This window comes from Idiotropiscis lumnitzeri, unplaced genomic scaffold, assembly GCF_059441095.1.
Source record: "Idiotropiscis lumnitzeri isolate Australia: NSW breed Sydney's pygmy pipehorse unplaced genomic scaffold, RoL_Ilum_1.0 HiC_scaffold_59, whole genome shotgun sequence".
NCBI classification, from domain to species: domain Eukaryota; kingdom Metazoa; phylum Chordata; class Actinopteri; order Syngnathiformes; family Syngnathidae; genus Idiotropiscis; species Idiotropiscis lumnitzeri.
In genome coordinates this window covers 95997-122366 of record NW_028283597.1, presented here as the reverse complement: position 1 = coordinate 122366, position 26370 = coordinate 95997, and the positions used below count along the sequence as shown (strand labels likewise).

The following is a 26370-nucleotide window of genomic DNA, read 5'->3' as shown; positions in this document are numbered from 1 at the left end:
ATATATATATATATATATATATATATATATATATATATATTTGTTACTTTGGAATAAAGACATTAAATTGATGTAATTTTGTTTTAGAAAAATGCTGTAGTTTTTCTTCTCTGAATACAACCTACAAACGGTTAAAAAGGACATTCTGAAATGGTTTTTTTTTGGGCTATCAAATATTTAGTTTGACACTCAAACCGCACACTATTCGTGTCAATTTGTTTGGTTCTATCTCCATGAGTATTTTTTTGTGGTGCATCAAAAGCGTGTTTTAACTTACTTAGGTAAGACAGGTTTAGTGGAGAGATGAGGCCAAACAGCATCACACATCTATGTGCAAGAGATGGCAACTGACAAAGAACCTTCACACCTACAATAACTGCCCCGATGTAATGTGGTGGCTGAAGATCCTCTTCCTCCCGGACAACAAACACCACCATGGTGCACTTGGCAGGCTCTTGATCCAATTCATCCTACAGACCACCATGATAAAAGACAAATTCATTAGAGTTATTTAGATGAAATTTTTTTCCACCATGAAAAAAAAACAAACAACATATATATGTGTGTGTGTGTGTGTGTGTGTGTGTGTGTGTGTGTTTATATATATATATATATATTTTTTTTTTTTTTTTTTTTTTTTTAAGCATCTTTCAGGACACTCAAGGCCGCTGTACAGAGTAAAATACGAAAGTAAAAACACAAATACGGGTAGAAACACCAACACGTAAATCAAGCAGGATAAAATACAATAAAGTGGATGAGGGACATATCTGGAATTGGAGAGAGTAATTAAGGCGGAACAGATTGGTTTTGAGTTTAGTTTTAAACACAGGGAGGGTGGTGCAATTACAGAGGTCAGGTGGAGAGAGTTCCAGAGCTGGAGAACCGAATCGCTGAAGGCTCTGTCCCCCATGGTGGCAGGCAAGGGGTGGAGTGAGGAGGATGAAGACCGGAGAGCGCGGGATGGAGTGGGAATATGGATGATGTCTGAAAGGTAGGGAGGGGCGAGGTTGTGAAGAGATTTGAAAGTCATGTGTCATGTCATTATCCACACCGCTTATCCGGTACAGGGTCACGGGAGGGTGCTGGAGCCTATCCCAGCTGACTACGGGCGAAAGGCGCACTACACCCTGAACTGGTCGCCAGCCATAGATTTGAAAATATATAGAAGAATTTTGAAAATGATTTGTTGATTGACTGGAAGCCAGTGGATCTGCTGAAGGATGGGGGGTTGATGTGATAGGTGGAAGGTGATTGGAATCCATTGCACATCCTTGAGGCACCCTAAAGCTCCCGTATGTCTGTCACTGAGTCTTGAATTTTTACTTAGTAAACTGAATTTGAGCATATGCAGCATTGAATTTTTGGTGAGGAGACCTTTTTTTTGAGGAATTAAAAACGCATTTTAAAGTCCTACATTCAAGTTTATTGGGATATAGTTCTTAACAAAAACATTATGATCGAAAAATTCAGAATCAAATTAAAAATATACAATTTATGTAATTCGAATTCAGTTTTTCAATTCAATAATTCAGTGTTCAATTCAAAACATTCAGGTTTCAATTCAAATATCAAAGTTAAGATATTCACATTCAAATAACCAATATTCAGATTTAGTTTCAAGTGGGACAAATATCAGACCATAGTCCAGCAATTAATCCAAACTCTGTGTCAAATTAAGTGATGATTGTACTGCCTTTATTATTTTAGAGGAGGAGTAATACCTGCTGCTGTATCTTCTAGTGCTGGACGATTAATCAAAATTTAAATCGTGATTTAGATTTCTTAATTTTGAAAATGTTCTAATTGAGGGAAAAATGTTTCAGATTAAGAAAGAGTTCAAACAAATTACATATGTTCAATTTGAGAGAACCTGGCTAACCAAGATGGAACTTTACACCCTGGAATTGAAGGAGATACTTGGAAAAAAAGGCCGAGTTACTGGCACTGAAATAAGACCTATGCTCAGTTCACTCAGTCATGTAAGAGGGTTGTGTTTTATTACTGCAAATAGAATTTGCATCAAACAATTTTGGATAAGTCCATCATAAGCATTAACAGAATAAAACAATAAAAGATCTGTTAGAGCTTATGGATATCTTGCTATTTTTTTTATTTAAAGTTGAGATGCACTTTTTGGGATGTAAGCAATGCATATGTGAGCTTTTATTTATTTAAGACACTTAATCATCTTGTGTCTTTTTAAATAGCAAAACGTTGAAGCTGGAAGGGAGGGCATAATCCATTCCTTGATGAAATTCCTCGGACAGTCTGCAGAGGAACTCATCACGGACTACCAGGTAAATTACAACAGTATTACGTTTTTAAAGCTGCAATTAACTCATAGACTGTGCAGCAAACATTTTTATTTGTCACAATATTCAAATAAATTAATTGCTGCCAGTATGTGACCTGCTCTGGCTAAAGGGTTGGCATTTGGCAAAGGTTACTTTCGGGTAATTGACAAAATAAATCAGAAGGTCCAAAGTTTCGATTTTGAGATTTCGACAAAAATCCTATCCTTGAGGTTGAGGTTTCTATTTTAATTTCCGTTTTCATTGCCCTTTTTATTTATTTTTTGATTCTCATATATGCTGTTATAAACATGTAATGCAGATTGCAAATACTGTCACATATCACTGGTGTCCGGCTGAAACATGTTGTCATAATTTGAGTAATTTCATGTTTTTCTAGATCTAATCTATTGGTCAATCCACACGAGTGGGTGTTACTTGTAAATATTACTGACCAATCTCAAATGTTGAAAATGGTTTGCTCTCTTTGGATGATGCAGTGTTAATGATTGCAAAAACGTGCCATTGGAAGTCTCCTGCAAGGTGAAGATTCTGGAGCTTCTTGGATACTGCCTGAAGACAGCGATATTCAGAACTATAAAAAGCAAACACAAATTTGGGACATTATGCACCTAACCATGGATGTATATGCTCTTTCAGGAAGTCAGCAGAGAACAAGCAAAAGAGGACCAGGCCAAGCAAGTACTGAAGGTCTATGTCAGGGGTGTCAAACTCATTTTTATGGACGGGCCACATCGTAGTTGTGGTTTCCCTCAGAGGGACTGTGAACCCATATAAATTGATTGGAAAGCCAGTTTTGAAATCAGAAGCTAGTAAGTAATTGTTCAACAATTTTTCAATTTTTTTTAAAAGGGGAGGATTGGTAACAAATAATTGGCAATATCTCATATCTCAGTGTTGTTGTGAAGAAAATATGCTAGAAACAGGAAGTTGATGCAGATGATTTGCCCTTTGCGGGCAACATAAAATTAGGTTGTGGGCCAGATCTGGCCCCGGGCCTTGAGTTTGACACACGTACTCTATGTCTTCCAAGCAAGTGAGGGACAAGAAGACACATCCCATGCCTCTGTTTCCATTGTTGCTTAAGAAAATGAGGTTGTGGAAATGTTGCCAGTCTCCTGCTCATGGGAATTAACTATGCGCTGAACTTACTAAATTTGCAGTACCCGTTTGAGGTGCATCAGAAGCTCTTTCTTGAGATAGATGGCCTGAAACTTGCACTCGGAGTCCATTCCCTGACTCTCCATTGAATGTTAGGCAAGCCCCCTCTCTGTCCACTTTTAAAACGTTTTGAAGACACATTTTTATTCTTTAGCTTTCGACTCAACATGTGACTGTCGTTGTTCTTCTTGTATCTACTGTACGTGTTTTAATTTGTGTTCTAATTTCCTGCTAATTTATACAACACCGTATGAAAAACACTTTGTTACAGCTCCAACTATTATAATTGCAAGTTATTTGTACATGGGTATTTCTTGTTTCGTGGACTAATACTGTGCGCAAATGCAAATGCTCGGCCTTTTATCACAAAAAATGTCCGAAGGGCAAGATCTTAATTCCTCCTCTAATATAAAACCTTCCCGAAGAACAAATCGTATAATTCTAACTTGCTAGATTTAGTCCAATGCACGATACATTTAGGCTAACTCGACGTCGCTCCAGTCAGTAAAGCACGCTTTATAGTTCACCAAAATGCATACCGTGAAATTCTTACCTTGTTTATGCGACGAGGATATTATCCCGTAAGGAGTTACACTGACGCTGTACTGCTTCTTTTTGTATTTCTCTGTTCAGGTCGTCCCTCCCGCATTTCGCCCAAAGTCAGACGGGATAGGCGGCAGCACCTCCCCGCAAGCCAGTACAAGATAGGCGGTGTGGAAGATAAAGATAACACGTCCCTCCGTTTGGATCGGGTATTGTGTTTTCTTTAGAGCTTTTGGTTCGTGTGCACTGTGCAACACAGTCTGAGCGCAAATACAAATGCTCGGCCTTTTATAAATAAAAAAAAAATCCGAAGAACAAGACCATCCTCGTCTAATATAAAACCTTCCCGATGAACGAATCTTATAAAACTTGCCCTCCGTCACAGCAAAACAATTTCTGCAACAATTTCATAATCCATTTGTAAAAAGACAACGGTAAGATTTCGTCCAGTGTACGATCAGTTTAAGCAAACTGGGTTTAGCTAGTCAGTAAAACACTCTTTATAGTGTAGCAACGTTAGTAACGCTAAATTCTTACCTAGTTTATGAGACGAGTGCTGTACTTGACTATTTTTTGTAATTTATTATTATTATTTTTTTTTAATGCTTTATAGAGCAAATTGCACCTATGACAGTTGTTATTACCACAGAAGCCATCTCAAATGGTTGCAAACTCTGAGGGTGACTTTGAACCGGAAGTCCCGCCTCAATCGTCATCTGATTGACAGCGGAATCCTGGAGCCAGAGAAGAGAAAAGAATCAGACACGAAGTTGAAGAAGCGAAAAAAAATAAACATCGAATCTCCAAGTTCTCGCAACGAGGGTGACTGTTGGGGTCTGGAGAAGTGACCGGGAGATGGAGAGCCCCGTATTTTGGTCTTGGTAAGAGGGTAACTCACTTGATGTTGACGAGGGAACCTATGCCGCTATGCTATATACCGACGTGAGAAAACTACGGCCCGGGGGCCACATGCGGCCCGTTAAACGTTTTAATCCGGCCCGCCGAATTTGAAAAAAAAAAAAAAAACCTTGTTAATGTTTTATTTTCAAAATAGTGTGGTTTTTCAAAGACAAGCTTTTGTTCACTTTCATTTAAAATTAAATGTATTTTTTTTCTCAGATGAGATGAGGTTACCAAAACACTCCATCCATCTGCTCCTGGTCCAGCCCCTCTGTCAAATTTTAGAACCCACTGTGGCCCGCCAATAAAAAAGTTTTCCCACCCCTGCTATATACTATAAGCTATGTTAATGTCGTCAGGCCATTATAGAGTATTTCTTCTGACATTTTGAAGGAGAAATAATACTCAACGTTTTATTTTTTTATGATGTTTGAGGCATTCTGACTGAAATACAGTTCAATTGAGGTTACGAGTAGTCATTTCCATTACCTGTCAATGTAAATTAGAATGTAACTTACTACAGTGAACCCTCGGTTATCGCGGTTAATGGGGACCGAGACCACCCGCGAAAACTGAAAATCCGCGAAGTAGCGGCGCACCTTCAAAAATGCTTAAAAAAAAAAAAAGTGCGAAGTAGCGGCGCACCTTCAAAAATGCTTTAAAAAAAAGTGCGAAGTAGCGGCGCACCTTCAAAAATGCTTAAAAAAATAAATAAATAAAATAATAATATATATATATATATATATATATATATATATATATACGGGTAGAGAGAGAGAGGGTGAAATTCATGTTATAACAAAAAAAAAAAATTATTAAAACATTTTTTTATTCCCCAGCCATTATTTTTGTATTTATTCAATTACTTCTTTTTGTATTTATTTAATTACTTCGACTTTTACCTGCTGGTACGCCGTCCGGTGTGCCCTGGCATTCTTCATTTATTTATTCATTTATTCATTCATAACTGACAGCCTCGCGCTCCGCTCATGCCCGGGCGGAAGGTGTTCCTCTTCGGCTTAACAACCACGCACGCCGGCCGGTCTCCTCCGGAGCTCTCGCACGGTCCCGAACGGAGCGAAATGTCGCCCCGCTAGTGCCCGGGCGGAAGTTGTTCCTCTTCGGCTTAACTGCCACGCACGCTGGCCGGAGCTCTGGTACGGTCCGAACCGCGCGAAACGTCGCCCCAAATCGTGCCCGGGGGAACGTGCTCTTCTTTGTCCACTCTCCTCTTCGCCCACGTTCTTCTTCGGCGGACGCCGGCCGTCTAACCACTCCAGCGCCCCGTCGTGCCGCTCGGCGAAACTACAATGCCCCCGAATATTTTTTAGACCCGCGAAGCACTGAACCCGCGAAAGGTGAACCGCGAAGTAGCGAGGGTTCACTGTATTGCAACCAGATACCTATAAAATGTCATTTAATTTGCACTGTTTTGATCGCCACTGTTTTGCTCATTGAACAACAAATGAAAAGATGAATCATACACAGTGTTTGTAAAGATAATTGTCAATGTTTTATTAAATGAAATTCCAATGTAAAATTGTGTAATATTGTGTTATATAATGGGTCTACAACATACATTTCTCACAGACAAGTAGAGCTTTTTCTCATGAAATGTGTTGAAAAAAAACTAACATTTGAACATTGTTTTGCGTTACAACATCCGTGTTTACTGGTCATAAATTATTAACTTAAGTTTAATATACACTACACGAGCTGGGTAGCCACCACGCCTCAACCACCATAACAAGTTCGCTAACCCTTTAAGTCGAACGAGGTAGCTAACATATCGGGTTCAATTTGTACCAAAAATATGCTGTTGTGCCTTGTGTCTCTGTATATGTCGTCATGACGTGTCATTTGACAAAGCCTTGTGTCGATGTTAGTTGTCGATGTAACAGTCTATGTTAGATGTCAATGTATGTCTATGTTAGATCTCAATGTGTCGATGTTAGATGTCAATCTATGTGTCTATATTAGATGTGTTTATGTTAGATGTCTATGTAAATGTTTGTTAGATGTCGATGTGTGTAAGATGTCTATGTAGAGGTTGGTTAGATGTCGATGTCTATGTAAATGTTTATGATGGATGTCGATGTGTCTGTTAGATGTCCGTGTTTGTTAGATGTGATTGTAATGGTTTATGTTATAGACGTCAATGTAAGTGTCAATGTTAGATGCCCATGCATGTTTGTTAGATGTCGATATATGTGTCATTGTTACATTTCAACGTAAATGTTGTTCGTGCAAGTTTCCAGTCCTCCAGCCACGTGACATCATGTGCGTCAAAGTGATAACTCGTACATTTCACGGAGGAAAAAAAAACAGACACCATTGGTAGTTTTGACCGGGAAAAAAAAAAATCATTTATTTTTTTCGAACACCTCATGTCTCTTTCAGCGTAAGAATAAACATGACACGACCAAAATAAAATATACCAACACAGGCAAATATTTAAGGAGCACTCAAGAGATACACTTCAGCTCATTTAATCCCACCTATTTTTACTAACGCAAACCCTTCAATTCTAGCGCCCACAGAATAGTGTGCTATAATGCTATAAAAATATGGAGCCTTTACCTGACAGCGTTTGAATATAACTGAATTCCCATTGCTCACGAAAAACTGAGAAACTAAGAACAAACATTTCAAGCACAAGCTTGACTTGACTTCAACAGTTCTATTTTTTCTTTTGTGACAGCTCAGACATCAAAATAATGCTTTCCTTCTATAAAATAAAAACAGCATGACAAAAGGTGCTGAAATAAACTATATACGGAAGTGCGTGAGTGACAGTGTGTGCATGTGTTTTTGCAACGCATGTGTACACCCCGCCATACAAATTACACAATTCGTTGGGTATGTGGTATACACTTAAAAACAATTGCCTTGGAGCAAGTGAACACAACACGTCTCACACTGTATACATGCTGTAGAAGGGCTGGGCGATATGACCTCAAATCAATATCGCGAGAAATCGAGCAATTTTACCTCGATAACGATAAATGCACAATAAATTCCCACGTGGACTAAAATCAAAATAAATGCAGGAATTGCATATTGACTGTTTTTTTTATTGACCAACTGGTACACTTTACTTTCAATGAAAAATAAAAGTACAAAAATCATTTGTATGAACATTCCAAATAGCTTGCAGGGTTCGCGGTTAACTTTAAAAACTGCTTGCCCATAGGGCAAGTGCCACTAAAATTTGCCTTGCCCGAGTGGCCAAATTACTTGCCCGACTTGGGCAAGTGACAATTTTTTTTCTCTAAGAATAAAATGTTTATGGTTGTAAAATGTGCGCCACAAATGTAAATAAACATATAATCTGATAAGCATAAATTAATCTTGTTTTCATCATCAACCATGAAACCCTACTCACAAGAGCAAATGTATCATCCTGTGCAGTTATTGAAAATGTTAATTGTAGTTTTAATAATTAACAAATCTGCATGTTAAATTGGGAAAATGATATTACAGCAATCCAGATGATCAATTTTAAGTCCAGGAGAGCGTATTAATTGAGGAATCACATGAGTAAATTATGAGTGTGGCAAATTTGTGTATTCCTTTAAGACCAGTGCCTGTGGTGCTGCCTCCATAAGTTTCATAGCATAAACAGAACACAGTCACTGACACTATGTCAGGTCACATCATGGAGCTAATGAATTAACAGCCAATAATCAAATATTACTCCCTTCCTTACTCACAACTGAATTGTCTACTTAAAAATATTCGAGCTATTTTAGTCATGTCAGAGGAATCCGAAATGTTCGGATTTGAACGAACTCGTCGCCACTCGTAAACATGCGCAGAAGGTAAGAAAACTTCCGGCTGTCAATTTTCGGCCAAAATATCGTAGGTTTTTGTTGTGTTTTTCAAACTTCAAATGAGGATGCTACGACAGCGAGTTCCAATACTGCGGGATTTATTGACGTCCACTTTAACTCGACATTCACTGAACTAACTGATCCCCGTAGCGCCCGCCCATTACCCCCGATAAGGCCAATGGACCATACCAAAACATAAGGGGTTGTCTGGGTTAAACCATCACCATACAGTGCACACAAACAGATCACACCACCGTTTTCGTCAAAATTAAAGATATTTGGCTGCTTTAAAAAATGCTTGCCCGGTCGGGCAAGTTGCCCATAATTTTACCTTGCCCGTGGCCAAATTTCACTTGCCCCGGGCAATCGGGAAGCGGTTAACCGCGAACCCTGAGCTTGCTTTGCATGACTTGAACAATGTCACAAAGAAAAATGGTACCTCTTGCGAAATCTTTTTCTGCAAATAGATTGCGCCAAGATGCTCTCATGATGTAAATAATGGCAAATAAAAAAACGCGAAATAAAATGAAAGAAAATGTCAATGCAAGCCAAATAAACAAGTGGGTATTATCGGGGAAAATGTGCCGTCTCGAGTACTCTGCTGCGCAGTCGCCACTTGTCATCTATGTAATGCACAGTTAGGCTCAATCAGGGATCCATGTTGCGACCCGACCACAAGTCGGATGTAGATGCAAAATGCTTGACATGTCTAAGCTCCCGGCCCGATGTAGTCCATATCGGGAAATACGGCTTTCGTGAAGCGTTTAAATCCTGTGCGCGCCACGTAACTAGAGGAGCTTTATCTTTAGCTATGTGCTAGGCTATCGCGTCCACCTCTGAGACGTTCTCTCGTATGGTGTCGCCTCCGTTCATGGGCTGTTGTCACTTGTCGAACCTTGCTTCTCACTTTGAACTTTCAGCACAGCATGGTTGTGTTGTGGGTGGTGAGAAAGCTTCTGGATTTGAATCGCCAGCAACGAGAGCGACAGACGGGTGGAGTCACATGACTAGAGGCGCTGTAGCGGTCTTAAAGGGGCATGAACATTGCCGCAGACAAAAGGCTTTTCTTTTTTTATTCATCGAATTTACCGACATGGGCAAAATGATTTCGGTCATTGTAATAAATTTCGGTAACGGTAAATTTTCGGTTTATCGCCCAGCCCTATGCTGTAGCATGGCTTTCTTTGCCGTGGGTGTCAAATATTTTACTTTGTTTTCAGAGTGCTTACAGACCTCTTGGTTTTGCCTCAAAATAATTGTCTGCAAAGCAGTCTGTGCCATCCGCATCATTGATGTGCAGGAGTAGCTTGTTGGTAATAAATAGCTGCAAGAAGTCCGCTGTTTGCCGCAGCATCCAGTGGTCCAGCGCTCGCAGTGAAAGTCTTGTCTGGCAGCCCGAACCATCCCCAAACATTTCGAGATGCACGCCCACTAAATTCCAGAAATATAAACATGGACAAACTTGACATTCTTCCAGATTCTGTCTCTTTGCATTGTTTTGAAGTTACTCCTGCAAGTTTTCCACTTCTTCGATCCTCCCCATTGTCTGAAAAAGAAGTGTATATTTTGATTTGAAATAATGACCTCAACATACCAATACATTTGTTTATCATCTGAACTGGATTATTTTGAAACAACATTTGGGATGGACATCTGGGATTTGTTGTTGTGTATATTCAGAGTAATCCTTTTCTTGTATATAGCTAAAGCAATAGTCGCTGGCCTTGAAAATGGGTACAAGACTTGACCAAATTAAGATGCCATAAGGTCTAATTTGCCCCTTCTCTACCACAACCGATTTAGAGGCCATTAGTAACAGATTTGAGAAGACCACTTTTAAAGATATGAAGCCAGAGCTCGGCACCGGACCCATTTTTATTATTTATTATAATTTTAATGTATTATTGAGCAAATGACACAATATGTCAGTAGTGATTACCACAGAAGTCATGTCAAAATAGTGCAAATTCTGAGGTCGACTTCAAATCAGACAGGCGGAGACGAGCGCCAGAGAAGAGATGAGAATCAGAAGAGATGTTGAAGAAGCTAATAACAAAAAAACACATCAAATCTCCATGTAGTAGCAACGGGGATGGCTCATGGGGTCAGGAGAAGTGAGCGGGAGATGGGGAGTATGAGGTGCCGTTGGGGACAAAAGTCAGGAATCGCTTCACACTTCTGAAATGCACTCTTACACACCAGTGAAATTGTTGTTGCTCATGCATACTTATGAAACGCTATCATACATACGAGTGAAACGCTCTCATACACACTAGTGAAATAGTTGTTGCTCATACACTCGTCAAATGCGCTCATACACATAGGTGAAACATTCTCATACACACCAGTGAAAGGCGCTCAGGCACAATTGTGAAATTATTGTTATTCATAAATACAACTGAAACATGCTCATGCCCATACACGAGTGAAATGCTTTCATACAAACACCCACACTGTTGAAAATGCTGTCATGAACACAAGATCGCTTACAAATACTAAAATGTAAAAATTAATCATTTATTTAGCAGGGATGCATGGTGGGCGACTTGTTAGCACGATGGTCTCACAATGCAGAGGTCGCGGGATTGATTCCGGCTTTCCTGTTTGGAGTTTGCATGTTTCCCACACGCCTGCGTGGGTTCTCCGGTTTCCTCCCACATTCCAAACACATGCATGGCAGGTTGTTTGGACACCCTAAATTGGTGTGAGTGTGAGCGCGGATGGTTGTTTGTCTTTGTGTGACCTGCGATTGGCTGGCAACCAGTTTAGGGTGTACCCCACCTACTGCCCCAAGATAGCTGGGATAGGCTCCAGCACCCCCCGCAACCCTTGTGAGGAGAAGCCGTACAGATAATGGATGGTGGGATGGCATTCATAATGGACGGCCGCCACGGTGGGCGACTTGTGAGCACGATGGTCTCACAATGCAGAGGTTGTGGGATCGATTCCGGCTCCGGCCTTCCTGTGTAGAGTTTGCATGTTCTCCCAAGCCTGCGTAGTTTTCTCTGAGTTCGCCAGTTTCCTCGCACATTGCAAAAACATGCATCCATTTACTCTGATGCCAATGTTTTCTGTACCTTATGGCAGATTTTTCTCTTTGCCGAAGACTATTAGCACTTGTAGAGCGAGGACCTGTGCCACAGTCGTCAACTGCACCCTAAAATCAGATCATTTTGTATTTTAGACATTACACACTACACAGTTAAAGATGGTCCAAAAAAGAAAAATGGATTAATGTATTTCAACTTACATAATACTCTTTAAAGAGCTGACCAGCTCATTCCCAGAGGTACGTATTGGGGCGTATTGGTCGTCTTTACAGAAGACTCCAGGAGGTAACTCGGGTTTGACCTTCAGCCACAACAGAGTGTTGGGTGTGAGTGCTTCCAAGTCGTTGAGGTCGGAAGATGTCCTTGTGATAGGCCTGCTGTTTATAACTGCTTCAGCCTCACCAAGCAAGGTATATTGACTTTCTTCACCCGAAATTTGTTCTTTTACAGTGACATTCAGGATTTTTCTCACAGACCAAATAAGTCGCTCACAGCTTCCTCCGTGGTGGGAACCTGCTGGGGGATTGCTATGCCACTGAATACCTTTTTGCAGCAAGTGTTTCTTGATTTACTTAGTGTTCCATTCTTTGATTGATTTCTTCATTTCACTGTCAGCTGATCTAAAGTTGGTTCCGTTATCAGAATACATCTCTCTCACTTGTCCTCTTCTGACAAGAAATCTTCGGATTGCGTTGAGACAAGCATCTGTGTCACGTGAAGATGCAATTTCCAGATGTACGGCTCGTACAGCGAGACATGTAAAAATCACGCCGTATCTCTTTACTTGTCCTCTAACCCTACTTACTTAGAATGGACCAAAATAATCAACGCCAATTCTCTTGAAAGGCGGATCGTCAGGTAGCACTCTTCTGATGACTCTAGCAGCTCGAGGTATCCAAAACTGTTGATGCAGATTAGCCATCATGTGGTTCCTTCCAGCGTGAGCTGTAATCTCATGAATGTATCTCAGGACTAGCTTTGTGTTATGTGAATCCTTGGCAAGATGGCTTGCTGTTTTGCTGTTTCAGGCATGGCTGCGTGGCTCAACTGTCCACCAACCCTCATGACACCATCTTGAAATACTATATTGAACTTGTAAAGTGGGCTACTTTTCTTCACCCTTTTTTGTTTTTCAAATATGGCTAAATCTTTTTTGAAACTTCGCCTTTGACAGTATTTCACAAGTTCTCTTTCTGCTTTATCCAAGTCGTCGCAGGTCAAATACTTTCCTTTGACAGTTCTCTTGAATAAATTCATCTTGCCTTCTTCACCTAATGTGATTAACTCCTTTCTATTTTTCCTTTACTCTGTCAGTAAGTCTTTCAGCTTTAGAAACCAGGCTACGGCCTGCTTCAATGCTGTCCAAGACGAATAATGGTTCATCCACTGGCCCAGAGAATCTTTGGGCTACAGTGACTGAATTACATGCACTTGAGTCACTCATTTGACCTCCAGGTCATTAATTGGTAATTTGAAGAGGTTTTTGTGTTTAACTAAATTCCTGGACACTGCCTGATTTTTTTCAGAGCTGTACAACCACTAGAAAGGGTGGTTCCCACAATGTGAGTTTTGCTCAGGTGGCCCAACAATGTCACAAAAACAAGTAGGGGGGTGTGTGTGTGTTTGTATAAGCTACATGTTGGGGACCAACATCGGACAGCACACCCACTGTAGGGGACCAAAATTTTTGTGGGGACCAAAAATCTGGGCCCCACAAAAAAGAGCATTGAATTCAGTGATAAGAAGCTCAGGGGGAGGTCCTGTCAAAGTTTCAGGGCTTCCGAGGAAGGTCACAAAAACAAGACGAGTGTGCTAGAAATGTGTGTGCGGAAAAATTACTCAGGATCGCTGTCTAGTGGTCGGTCCCGGTACTGCACTTACGCACACTTCACACACTCGGCTGGTCTGCGCATGTGCAGGACAGTCTGCTTTATGTCAGGCAGCCACCCTCCCCTCCCCCACAGCCCAACCCGAAAAATTGAGATGTTAGTTAAGTATTTATTCCTATTATTGAGTGAGATTACATATTTTTACTTGGCAGCTGGCACAACAGCTAAGCTTGGAGCACAGTTATTGCAAAATAAAATAAATAAACAGTAACAACAATAACGATTGTTAATATTGTTATACTTTATAGCGTAACCTATTTATACTAATTTTCTGTATGCAATTTCAAGTGCAACTAATATAGTTGTGCATATAGATAGCCACCAAACTCCATACATTAGATAAAAATAAGAGCCACGATGTTAACCAATTAACAGTTCAAGAAAAAAGCAGACATCCAAGAACTTGCTTTGTTACTTTTGCGTGGCCAGAACTACAAACCCCAAAGCAGAGCAAACCCAAAACATCAGAGAAAGTACAATACTTTTGTCAAGGAGTGGTGCTGCTGCTTTGCGATCGCTGCCACCATAGTGAACGCGCTCCCACATTCGTGCACACGCACACATGCCACACACCTGTTTTCCACGTCCTGTCAGTCCACTCCGTCGGTCCACATTTATTTCGTTGGTCAGCCATCACGGTTGGGTGCGCACTAGATCGCTGTTAAACCATCTTCTACGCCACAGTCCTCGTGTTCAACAAACATTTCTCCCGAATTCGCCTACCATGCACAACTCTCCACTTTCAAACCGAGCGCCGCTGTTACTTCCGGGTTTTTAGCGCCAAGCACTTGACGCTAGCGTGTGACGTCATGGCGAAATACTAGGTTTTAAAATAAAAATTTTCTTTTTTTTGTACAGTCTAAGTGCATGGGGTTATGATAGATCGAATGAGTATACCTTTATGTACTCACTAACATTTATGTTGATCATAAAATGTTGTTTTGATGAAGAAAACTGTTATTTTTTAGAATCAATTGGCTTAGGGCACTTGGGCAAACTACGGCCCGGGGGCCACTTGTGGCCCGTTAAACGTTTCAATCCAGCCCCCCAAACTTGAAAAAAATTAAATGAATAAGCCTTGTTAATGGTTTATTTTCTAAATACTGTGGTTTTTCAAAGACATATATATTGTTGTAATGCTTTTGTTCACTTTCGTTTAAAATTAAATGTATTTTAGGACTCATTGTGCCCCCCCCCCCTCCCAATCAAAAAGTTTGCCCATCCCTGGCATAGTGGATGGGCCGAGGAGTTTAAAAGGCACACATCATGCATTTTTCAGTCAGTTTTAGCCAGGGCTTGGTATGGGGAAGACCAGCTGGTTTACATGGAATCATTAAATTTTCCCAAGTTTTATTTAAGTTAATTGGACAAAACAAAAAAACGCAATATTCTTCTGCCAGAGAGTATGTAATATTCTTCTGCCATTTTATTGTAGAGGGCCATTTTGAGCCCCTAACAATATTATTCAACCAAGAGATCATGAGTCGTCGCCCAATTACTTTCTGAAGTCAGCTGGGATGTCACGGCTGTGACCCTCGTGAGGATAAAGTGGTTCAGATGGAAAAGTAGGACTAAGGGCTTTTTCTCAGGTTTCCATGCGCAAATCCATGTATATTAGGTTAATTGGAGACTCTAAATTCTCTACTCATCAAATGACATTCGTGACCCTGATGGATAGATAAAATAGATTATTAATCTGCCATGGGAAGTCCAAGGTGTCTGGTAGAAAGAAATGCATTCATACACTCATTACACAGTCAACCAAGCAAAGACACAAAGCCTAGGGCAGGGGCGGGCAAACTTTTTGATTGGAGGACCACAATGGGTTCTAAAATATGACAGAGGGGCCGGACCAGGAGCAGATGGATGGAGTGTTTTGGAAACCTCACCTCATCTGAGAAAAAAAATACATTTAATTTTATATGAAAGTGAATAAAAGCATTCCAACAATAATATTTGTCTTTGAAAACCACAGTGTTTAGAAAATAAAACATTAACAAGGTTTATTCATTAAATTTTTTTCAAGTTCGGCGGCCCGGATTAAAACTTTTAACGGGCCGCATGTGGCCCCCGGGCCGTAGTTTGCCCTCGCCTGGCCTAGGGCATAAACACATACATGTAATATCCAATCCGCTTATTCTCACAAGGATAGCGTGCTGGAGCCTACCCAGCTGTCAACGGGCAGTAGGCGGGGCACACCCTGAAGTGGTTGCCAGCCAATCGCAGGGCACGCAAAGACGAACAACCATCTGCGCTCAAACTCACTCACAAATGCAACCTCCACACAGGAAAGCTGGGTCCCGGGATCGAACCCTGAACCTTGGGACTGCGAGCCGGATGTCCTAACCAGTCTTAACTCATTAAATACCAGCCATTTTCACTGGAGCAACCCACTCAATCCCAGAGTTTTCCTGGGTTTTGACTAATATTGCAAGGCCCACAGAATATTGTATTCTAATGCTATATAGACATGGAGCACACCCGAAGAAAGATGAGACTCTCTTCTTTCAACAGAAAAAAAATGTTTGTTCCTATCTTTTTCCATTCTTGAACAATCGGCATTTGAAAATAGCTAAATTTCATGAAAACTCCAATCCCTGGGGAAAAAACTGAGAAAATGAGCTTTTTGTAAACTGATGCATTTTGACCATAATTTGAACTTTGACACTATTATTTATGGCTTTTATGACACCTCTAACATCTAAATAATGCATGCCTTCTATAAAATAACAAAAAAAAGCACAAAAAATATGTTTTTGATAAAATAAATTTATTTGCACATAACACTAAACGACTGAACTGTTGAACTATGTACAAAAATGAAATACATCAGTGTCATACATACTTTTTTTTTGTGTGATATAAAATAAAACAGTTGCCTTGATGCAAGGGCACACAACATAGTTCACACCACATTCTTGTTTCACTCCGTTTGCCTTTGCGCAAACAGACCCGACACTTTCGTTGTGGTCTGGCTTTGCTGGTCCGTGGAAAATAGGCGAGCTTGTGTTTGTCCACTGGGGTTTGTGTGAAAATAATTGTCTGGGAAGTGATTGCTGGCATCCGCGATGTGCTGCAGAAGCTCATCCGTGAGAAACAGCTGCAGGAAATCAGCTGGCTCCTCAGACTCCAAATGGGCAGCGGCATTCAGTGGTCCAGGGGTTGCTGTAAAGTCGATTTTCCTCGGTTGCCATCCAGTGTGACGCCATCCGGAACCACTGCTTCCTGATGCACAACCTGTAAATTACAGAAATATAAACAATTGGAAATATATATTTATTGCTGCATTTTATTGCTGGCGTGTGAAGTTTCATATTATAATTTACCTTTCTTTACACCAACAAGACGAGGAGGAACTTTCTTGCCGCGGGATGCACAATCTGTGAATTTTAGAAAGTATGCATGATTACCACACCATTCAGTATTGTTGTTTCCTCGTCGGGGAGGAGATACGCTTGCGTCTAACTGCACATTTATGCGACATTTTCTGCCCGCAAGATGCATGATATGTACAATAAAAGCATGAGGGGTAAAACCACATGTTCAATGGTAACTTGCGAGCGCTTACCTCCTCGTTCGGGGGGATCTGGTGAGGACTCTCAGCTGCTTTGGCTATTGTCCGAAGGCAGGCGATGCAGGCCGCAAGGCACGCGCACCCTCTTTAAACGCCTGTTTGTTGTGACGACGACAAAGCGTCATCCTCTCAACCAAAGCGTCTCCATCGCCTTGATGCTTTTAGGAAGCTTTTTTTTACAAAAAAGCATTCCTCGATCGTCATTTGCTTGGAGGATTTCATTGCTAACGCTACTAATGCGACTGCTGCTAGTGCTGCCGATGCTGCTGCTACCCACGCTGCTCTCCACACTTATAAGTCTACCCCAGGATCCCGCCCCCCATTTGTACCTCTGGCGCAGATTCAAGGCGGATCTTTTGCACCTCTGCCCCCTGCTGGGTGATTTTTACATGATTCACAATGCGGACATGGCTGATTCTCAGTCAGAGGTTGCATCAGACCCTTATGTACACTATGACGTAAAAAAGACAGGAAACGTACTTATACGTCTTTGGTAGAGGGCGCCATTGCATTAAAAGACGTCTTTGTACGTCTAAGGGAGTAAATGAGTTGAACAAAGTACAGGGTCCTTCACCTGACTACAGATGATCTTCTGGGGACTTTATTTGGTTTTAATCACTTTTGGGGTCTGTATCTATGCACACTCCCTGGTTTTGCTACCTTCCCGGGTACCACATACACACTGCTTAGTTTCTCTGCCTTCGTGGGTACCACATACATATTGCTTGGTTTCTCTGCCTTCCTGGGTACGACATACACACTGCCTGGTTTTGCTACCTTCCTGGGTACCAGTCACACAAACGTCAGACGACTCAGCACATACCGACTGTCTCAGCACTACACACTTTCACTCCAAGGCAGTGCTGTGAACCAACTTACTGACAAGAGGTAGTATTTAGAATTTTAAAAAGTGCTTGAAAGGTTTTGTTCATGTAAAACCAACAGATTATGACATTATTATTATTATTTAAATCAGTATTAAACAGCATCAGCATAGGTTAAAGATATTATACAGACTATATACGATAAAAAAATACTAAACCACCCTTGCTTTTCCGTCATTTCTTGTATAAGTTAACACACAGATGTATAACATTTGTTTATACAAATATAACGATTAAAAAGTAGCTGATTAGAGTTTTAATTTTGTATTCATTAATCTGTAATAAAAATGGACATATTTTGGTTAATAAAATTAACAAGAAATAAAAGTAAAGGGTGTTCTAATACTTTTTTCAAGATTGTCCTAACATACATTTAATGTTTACAGTATATGTCTTCGGAAGAAGCGCAGCATTAGATTTTTTTTTTTGTTCTCTCTCTTTGACTTCTGAATTTGAATTTCTGTCACAGATGTGCTTGAATTCTATTTTGGATGATTTGTGTTAAACTGCACAAATATTTGAAGAGCCATAGAATTCAAGAATCACACCAGTGCTGCTACTCCTCCGAACGGGTGAACGCCCTTGATTAACAACCTGCGTTGAGGTGGCTTTTGAGATTCGTGGTGTGGGAGAAAAATCTCTGAAGGCATTCTTAGACTTCAAGAGAGGGTCCACAATTTTCAAAGATTCACTTCCGTCTGAATCAGAGGCCTCACTTGTATCCGGAATATATTCATCTCCACTGTCATCTGAGTTGGAGTAATAATGCTTATCCATTCCAAAGTCAGCCTGTTTTTTTAATCTAAAAAACAACAACAACGAAATATAAAGGATAGAAGGCAGGAGACCAATAAAATATATACAATTTGCTTGTAAGATTCCCTGAAATCTATATGGGTTGTTTACCTGTATACTTTTGGTCCTCCTGAGCCTTGGGATAGTAATATGGTCTGGGTCTGAGGCGCAAAGTTCAGGGGCAGGATTTGACAATGATTCGTCAGAATCTGTGTCGTTATTCCAAGGAAGATTCAGCCCATATTTTTTGTCCAAGGGAGGAGACTGGGTTGCATCAGAGTCCAAGAGAAAATTGAGAACCCATTAAATACTTAATCCCCAGAGGAATCTGCACAGAAAAAGGTCTTAATTCTATTTGAAAAAAAAAAAAAAAACTAAAATATTGATGAATGATATGACAAAATAATGTAATAACAAAATTAATTGACCGTAACAAAAAGCTCCCGGGAGGAAAACTACATTAAATGTTTTTTTAACAGGGCAGTGAAAATATTGGAAAATAAAAACGATAATAAATAAAATAATATAAAAAAAGAATTCAATGTGTATCGATGGACCCATATGAAATACTTATATCGCTATGTACTTATCAGCCATATCGCCCAGCCCAATATGTAACTGCAACTTCAAAACCTCGGGCCATAACAGGATTGTAACATGGGATGCATATCTTCATTCCTAAATTTGTAGATCCCGAGGAGGCTGCTCAATGGTCCTGGTAATCTAAACCTCAACCAATTCGGTCACAGCCAATGTTCTCCATCCTTGTTAAGAAGTTTTGAAATGATTTAATAGATATACTATTGCAAACTATACCAGAATTTTAGACATTTTAAACTTTTGATCACAATTTTACCTATTTTCTAAAAATCTGAAGAATCCACATGCCAAATCACCTGCTGTAGACACATAGGTTCTGTTCTGACAGATAATTCAGTTACAGGTTGTGTACTTAAAGCCAATAAGAGGGCAATGCAGCAGTCGACAACCTGACGAAAGCTTAAGTCTCCCAATGAGAGAACTGTAGTGGCTGGTAGGTTCTTAGATTGTCACATAGTAAAGACATATACTAGGCATAACTGTATATCATATGATGATGAGGGAAAATATTATTAGCTACGATTTATGTCCAGATATATTAGAAAACTTGTCCAACCAGCACAGGTCTATCTAACTGTAATTTTAACATCTCAAGACACGACAGGATGACCACATGATACGCATACCTCCTTTTCAGAGTCTGTCAAAACTTGAGAAGGCTGCTTCGATGTTCTGGTGGCATCAACCTCAGCCGATTCAGTCATTGTCGGTTGTCCTCCATCCTAATGAACAAGTTGAATATTAATTTAATGAATTAAAAAAAGAAAATGGATCAGAATTTTACACATTTTAGGCTTTGGCCACCCAAAACAAAAACTAACAAGTTCACGAATGAAACAAAACCAATTACTTTAGCGCATGACAATTAATCTTCAGTAGAGATATGTTGTGACTGATATTTCAGTCACAGGTTGTCTTTTGAACGCCACCAGGGGCGCAATGGAGCACAGGACAGCCAAAAGTCTTCTTGTCGGACACCTGTAGTGGCTGGTAGGTTCTAAGATTATAACATAGTAAAGGCACATACAACTCCTAACTGTATTTCATATGATAATGAAGGAAAAGATGATTAGCTATGATTTATGTCAACAATAAAAATGGCTCTACGGGGTCCCCACAAACACAAACCTGACAGTTGGGTGTCAGATGGCCAACATACCTGACACGCAATTCAACTCAACTGGACCCCACAACACAAGAAAAAGCTGAGTGAGCCTCAAACCAGACATACACATTCACTGACAAATATCCTGTGACACCAGATATATTAGAAGTCTTGTCTAATCAGCACACGTCTATCTAACTGCAATTTTAACATCTCGAGACACGACAGGATGAGTACACGATACGCATACCTCCATTTCTGAGTCTGTAAAGCCTGGAGGAGGCTGCTTCGATGTTTTAGTAGCATCATAAATTTATTGAATTAATTATATTTGAGGTTGGATTAGATTTTTACACATTTTAAGCCTTAGCCACCCAAAACAAAACATAAGCTCATGAATGAAATAAAACTAATTAATTTCGCCCATGCCAATTAATCTTCTGTAGACACGTGTTGTGACCAGTGTTGTTTTTGGCAGGCATTTTAGATTTTGTCCAAGTCATTTGGACAAAGTGCTGATTTGTTTACATCACATTTAGTCATCCCAATTCGTTATAGTTTTAGTCCAGTTTTAGTCAACGAAAACTAAAAAAAGGGTTTTAGTCCAGTTTTAATCGACGGAAACGCAAAAAAAGTTTTACCCTAGTTTTCGTCAATTTATTCACAAAGGTTTTAGTCCAAGCGGCACGGTGGCCCAACTGGTTAGCAGGATGGCCTCACAATATTGAGGTCGTAGGTACGATTCTGGCTCCGGCCTTCCTGCGTGGGTTTCCTCTGGGTAATTCGGTTTCCTCCCATATTCTTAAAACATGCATGGCAAGTTGCTTGGACACTCTAATTGCCCCTAGGCATGAGTGTGAGCGTGGATGGTTGTTCGTCTATGTATGCCCTGCGATTGGCTGGACACCAATTCAAGGGTGTACCTCGCCTACTGCCGAAGACAGCTGGGATCGGCTCCAACACCCCCCGCGACCCTAGTGAGGAGAAGCGGTACAGATAACGGATGGATGGATGGATGGGTTTAAGTCCATTTGAGTTAAAACAAGGCATTCAAGGTTTCCACCCAAGACCCACCCCAAGACTTTTGGATGGACTACAAAGGATTCTTCATTACAAACAGAAAAAAGTGGCAACAGTGGAATCAATGCTCACTGCTCCAAAATAAGCAGAGAAGCAAAACATTTTGTTGGGCAACTGTTGTGGCTTTATTTCACTAAAAGCAACATAAAATAATTTATGAACCACATGCTAACAATTTTGTCTCGTCAACGAAAAAAATTCATGTACATCACGTCATGTTTTCGTCATAAAAGAACCTCGTTTAGCTTGTCATCGTCATTAAAAAAGGGGCGTTAACGAAGTATTTTCGTCATAGTCATCAGTGACGAAAACAACACTGGTTGTGACTGATATTTCAGTCCCAGGTTGTCTCCTGAACACCACCAATTGGGCAAGGGGGCGCAGGAAAGCCTGGGGTCTTCTATTTTTACAGTATAGAAAGGCTAAATATCAAATTGAAACAGTGTTTTATATCATGAATATACAGGGTTGGTGCTGGTTCTGGTAGGGAAACCACAACATAAAGATGTCCTTAATTAGTCCCACAATGGGTATATTTGCAATATGGCATATGATGGCCTAACAGGGCCACCGCCCAGAAAAGAGTAACGCAGAACTTTGTAATACTGTCACTCCCTGACCAGTTCGTTGTTCCTGAAGAGCCAAACTTTGACTCAGACCCACAAATTTGAATTACAGATAGTGGACAATGGAGAACTCCCCCAGTCAGTCAGCATGTTCAACTTCCATAGAAACCTCAACATACATTTATTAGATTGCCAAACTAATTGGAAACTACATCACCAGAACACCACAAGTGGGCTCTGTTATTGTACTTAAAGATGCATCTTACAAACCTGTGTTCTCCAAGGCCAGCTGGTCCATAGTCTTAAGTTATTTCTTCGCCAACATCAATGTCTCGGAGCGCAAACAGACAGAGGTGTGGTCTGTCCTCTGTTGTCTTCTTCTTCATTTTACAGTTGGGGTGCATGTGGTCATCATTAACCAGTCTTCCCAGACTGCCATCTTCTTGAGCGGCATCAACACTTAAAATAGATTTAAAAAAAAAAAAAACAATTATTCAATCAATGTCAGAAATTAATCTTTGAGACAATCTTGTGTACACAAAACATAAAAATAGGAAATCCACAATTTTTAAATCTTCTAAATCAAATCATACAAGAAATTTCTATTGGAATCAGACCCTATTAACAGCTTGTCTTTGAGACTTCATGGTCTATATTTTCATTTGTACAGATTCAACGCATGAATAAAAGTAATTACCGTATTTTCGCAGTCATAAGCAAACAAAGCGCCCTGTCAGTCGATGCGTCCATTAAATGGACAAAGTACCACTCACGTCCATCAGCCCTTGTCATCAACGAGCTGTTGGAAGTGCATGTTAGCACACCCTGCTGGGCAAAGAGTGAGTTGTCCATGCTTACAATCGACCGTGACAAATACACCATCTGACTATAATGTTTGGGTGATGGTGTTGGAAAAAGCTGGACAAAGGGCAGCTGTCCACAATGTTTTAGTCTGTCTTATCATTTATGTTATTGCAAGCAAGAAACGTCCCAGGTTTAGACAACAGACAAAAAGTCCAAAGCATAACAGCACATCTCTTTAAACAGCCATGCAAATCTCTCTAAACAGCTATGGGATTGTGGGTCTCTGCTCCCAGAATGCATTGCTTGAATTAGCTAAGGCTGAGTGGCTTTTGTATTATTTTCATTTTTTTTGGGTATATTGATGGCATGAGAGATACATGTTTGTGTTAATCTTATTTCTATGTTTCATTGTTTGCTTGTATGATGAGTTTTTTATTTTTTTTTGAAACCGTGACTCTAAGGAGTGTGGTGAGCAGCCAAGTCCCTCCCCTGACGTTGCTTTGTAGGCTATTGCCAATGCACCTAATATTGGCCTGAGCCATTGTCAGCTATTGTCAATAGAGACTTGGCGTCTGCTGCAACAATGGGGTGATTGCTCATGTTATTGGGGCATAGTAGGCTGCTATCGGCTGTGTCAGTGTGGGCAGCTCTGCCAAGTTCATGCTATGCTAACAGCAGCTGTGCTATCGTCTTGTCAGGCGGTGCGTCCAGTATATGTTACAAAGACAGAAATAGCGGCCTCAACAGGTGTTGCGCCCTTTGACACGGCGCGTCTTTTGGGTGCGAAAATACGGTATACATTTTTGCTTAGAGAATGATTTTTCCCCTAACACTTATGGGATGAGTATGTGTTTATTTTTTTAAATAAAAACAAAAATAAGATAACATCTCAATCTTTGCCTCACCTCCAAAAAGACAGTGCCTCTTCCATCCATCTTCCTGCGTTGAGATTTATCAGAATCTATCAATTTTCCTCTGTACTCCATAATAAAGAATAAAGTCATCTTTCCTGAAAGGGGCCTTGGTAAATACTCCTCGACCTAGTTAACAGGGAAATCAAGATAGCTTCGTCATATTTTTAAGCACACAAATAAGGAGTCATCATATTCATTTGGGCCACTATACTAATGTAGGGTGGTTTGAAACATTGCTTCTTGTGAGGGATAGAGCAGAGCCCTTCTTTATGATTTTAAAGGAACAGACCAGCCAAAATTCATTTTCCAGCATTGCATTAGCCAGTATGTATTAGGACTGAAAGTACAAATGTCAATGGCACCTGGTTACGTAAAAAAAAAACTTTAAGATTATTTAGTTTCATAACAATGACATACACTGTATACACAGTCATATTGGATCGCGTCACGTGATCTCTGTGACGTATAACGTGCTTTACACTAGACTATCAATATCGGACTTGTTCACCGGTCTATTGTGGTATAAAAATGCCGGAGGGCGTCATCAAGTACAGCCTTAATTTAGATAGAACTCCTACCATCAGGTTTCACGCTCACTGAAATAACTTGAAACTGACAAAAGAAAAGTTCAAGACACTCTTAATGTAAAATAACCACTTAAAAAACGATGTCAGCTTGGTTATCAGAAAACAATAATATATCTTAGCAAAAGCGTTAACATCATACCTTTAAATGAGTTTATATACTTCGCTTCTAACTCTGCAGTCTTGTCCAGACCCTTGACTGCATGTTCAATAGTATCCTGCTTTGGGGACTTCCTGCATCTCAGGGAAGGCATTGTTTATTCTATAAAGAAAAAAGACAGTTTTGTGTTGAGAATTATTAATACTATAGGCTAAATGGAGTTTTAACAATATCAGTGTAAGAAAAATAAATTATAAATTAAAAAAATATCAATCCCTCCATCCCAATTAACGATTTCAACCATAATAGTTTATATTGAAGTTTAAACAACAGACAGACAGATTTATGCAGTGTGACTACAAAAATCTTACCAAAATTGCATTCACAGTAACCTTTGCTTTAAGAATCATGTAATTAACCAGTGAACATCGTGTCTTACACAAAAATTAATGACAGAAATTATCATGGTACTTGCATTCTGTTGTTCTATAACAAAAGTGCAAGCTGTTAGCTCCGCAAAGCTAACGCAACAAGCTAGCGTCCCTCGTGCTCACATTCAATGCAAACCTGACCACCGGATGAAAATACGCGTCGGTTTAGTTCTTTAAATGAGTAAAAGCACCATGACGTTTTATAATTATTCAATGCTTAACTGGAGCTCGTCAATTATGTCGATGTAGGAGCACATGTTTGCTAGGCCAGTGTTGTAGGCCCACATCCATGGTGCTACTTTGTATAGTGTTTTCCACACAACTATCTCTAACCATGAACAAATGCACTCGAGGCATGTTTTGAATAAAAACAAACGAAAAACACTTACCTCTCCGTTTCAACAGCAGTTCGAACTTCGAAGTGGTGATATTCTCCAGCGTTAAGCACCTGCTCGAACTGCGAATAGGTCAAATTCAACAGCGTCTTTTTTCTGTCTTAATAAGGACGCGATGAGAGGAGGAGCGCTTGCCTTTCGTCAGCACGCCCCGCGCGGGAGGTGCTGCTTTATCACTCTCTATCTGTGCCCGCCCGCCGGCATGTCGATAGAAAAATAATATTCCTTCAAACATTACTTTCATCTTCTTAACGTTTTGTAGTGAATTTAACAGGTTCACCACTTTTTTCAAATACACCAATGGAAAACAGGTCTTAATTGAGGAAACATACAAAGAGCGTCTCACAAACACCTTATGATGAGCAATGTAATTTGATCACGTTTTTTGTCACTGCCTGGACGTCGGTTCACTGGCCTGGTGGCAGTGGCTTGTAGACACTGTCACTGAGTGGGAACGGATCTCAAGGTGGGTCAAACTAACCCAAGCAGTGGATCGGTCCGTTTTTTAAATTTATTAATTTTTTTATTTTATGTATTTATTTATTATTTAATACAAGGGCTTCGGCTCACTACCAGTGGGCGGGACCAAAGAATTTGGGTTTCCTTTGAGCTAGGAGGCAGTCAAAGGCAGTCCAATCCCCGGCAACATAAAGCGCCTAGCTCTGGGGACATGGAATGTAATTTCTCTGGTAGGGAATGAACCCGAGCTGGTGTGTGACTAGACCAGTGGTTCTCAATTATTTCCTGTCATGCCCCCCCTACCAAGAAGAAAACAATTCGCACCCCCCCCCCACCACAATTTTTTTTTACATTTCGTACTAATGTACATGTTCTTTGCATATTAATG

The 26370-nt window shown here is 40.3% G+C and overlaps 1 long non-coding RNA gene across 2 annotated transcripts; it reads right to left on the bottom strand.

The window, feature by feature from the left end:
* Nucleotides 1–18821: 18821 nt before the first annotated feature.
* LOC148315684 (uncharacterized) lies at nucleotides 18822–25680 on the bottom strand. Of its 2 annotated transcripts, none has more exons than XR_015840686.1 (7): nucleotides 25518–25680; nucleotides 24740–24859; nucleotides 24005–24139; nucleotides 22566–22754; nucleotides 20171–20266; nucleotides 19056–19272; nucleotides 18822–18951 (listed from the first exon to the last, which is right to left on the bottom strand). It is a non-coding gene; the product is annotated as an uncharacterized LOC148315684 (long non-coding RNA). The 2 variants fall into 2 exon arrangements; XR_015840685.1 differs by having other exon boundaries at nucleotides 19056–19208.
* Between the last annotated feature and the right edge of the window lie 690 nt (nucleotides 25681–26370).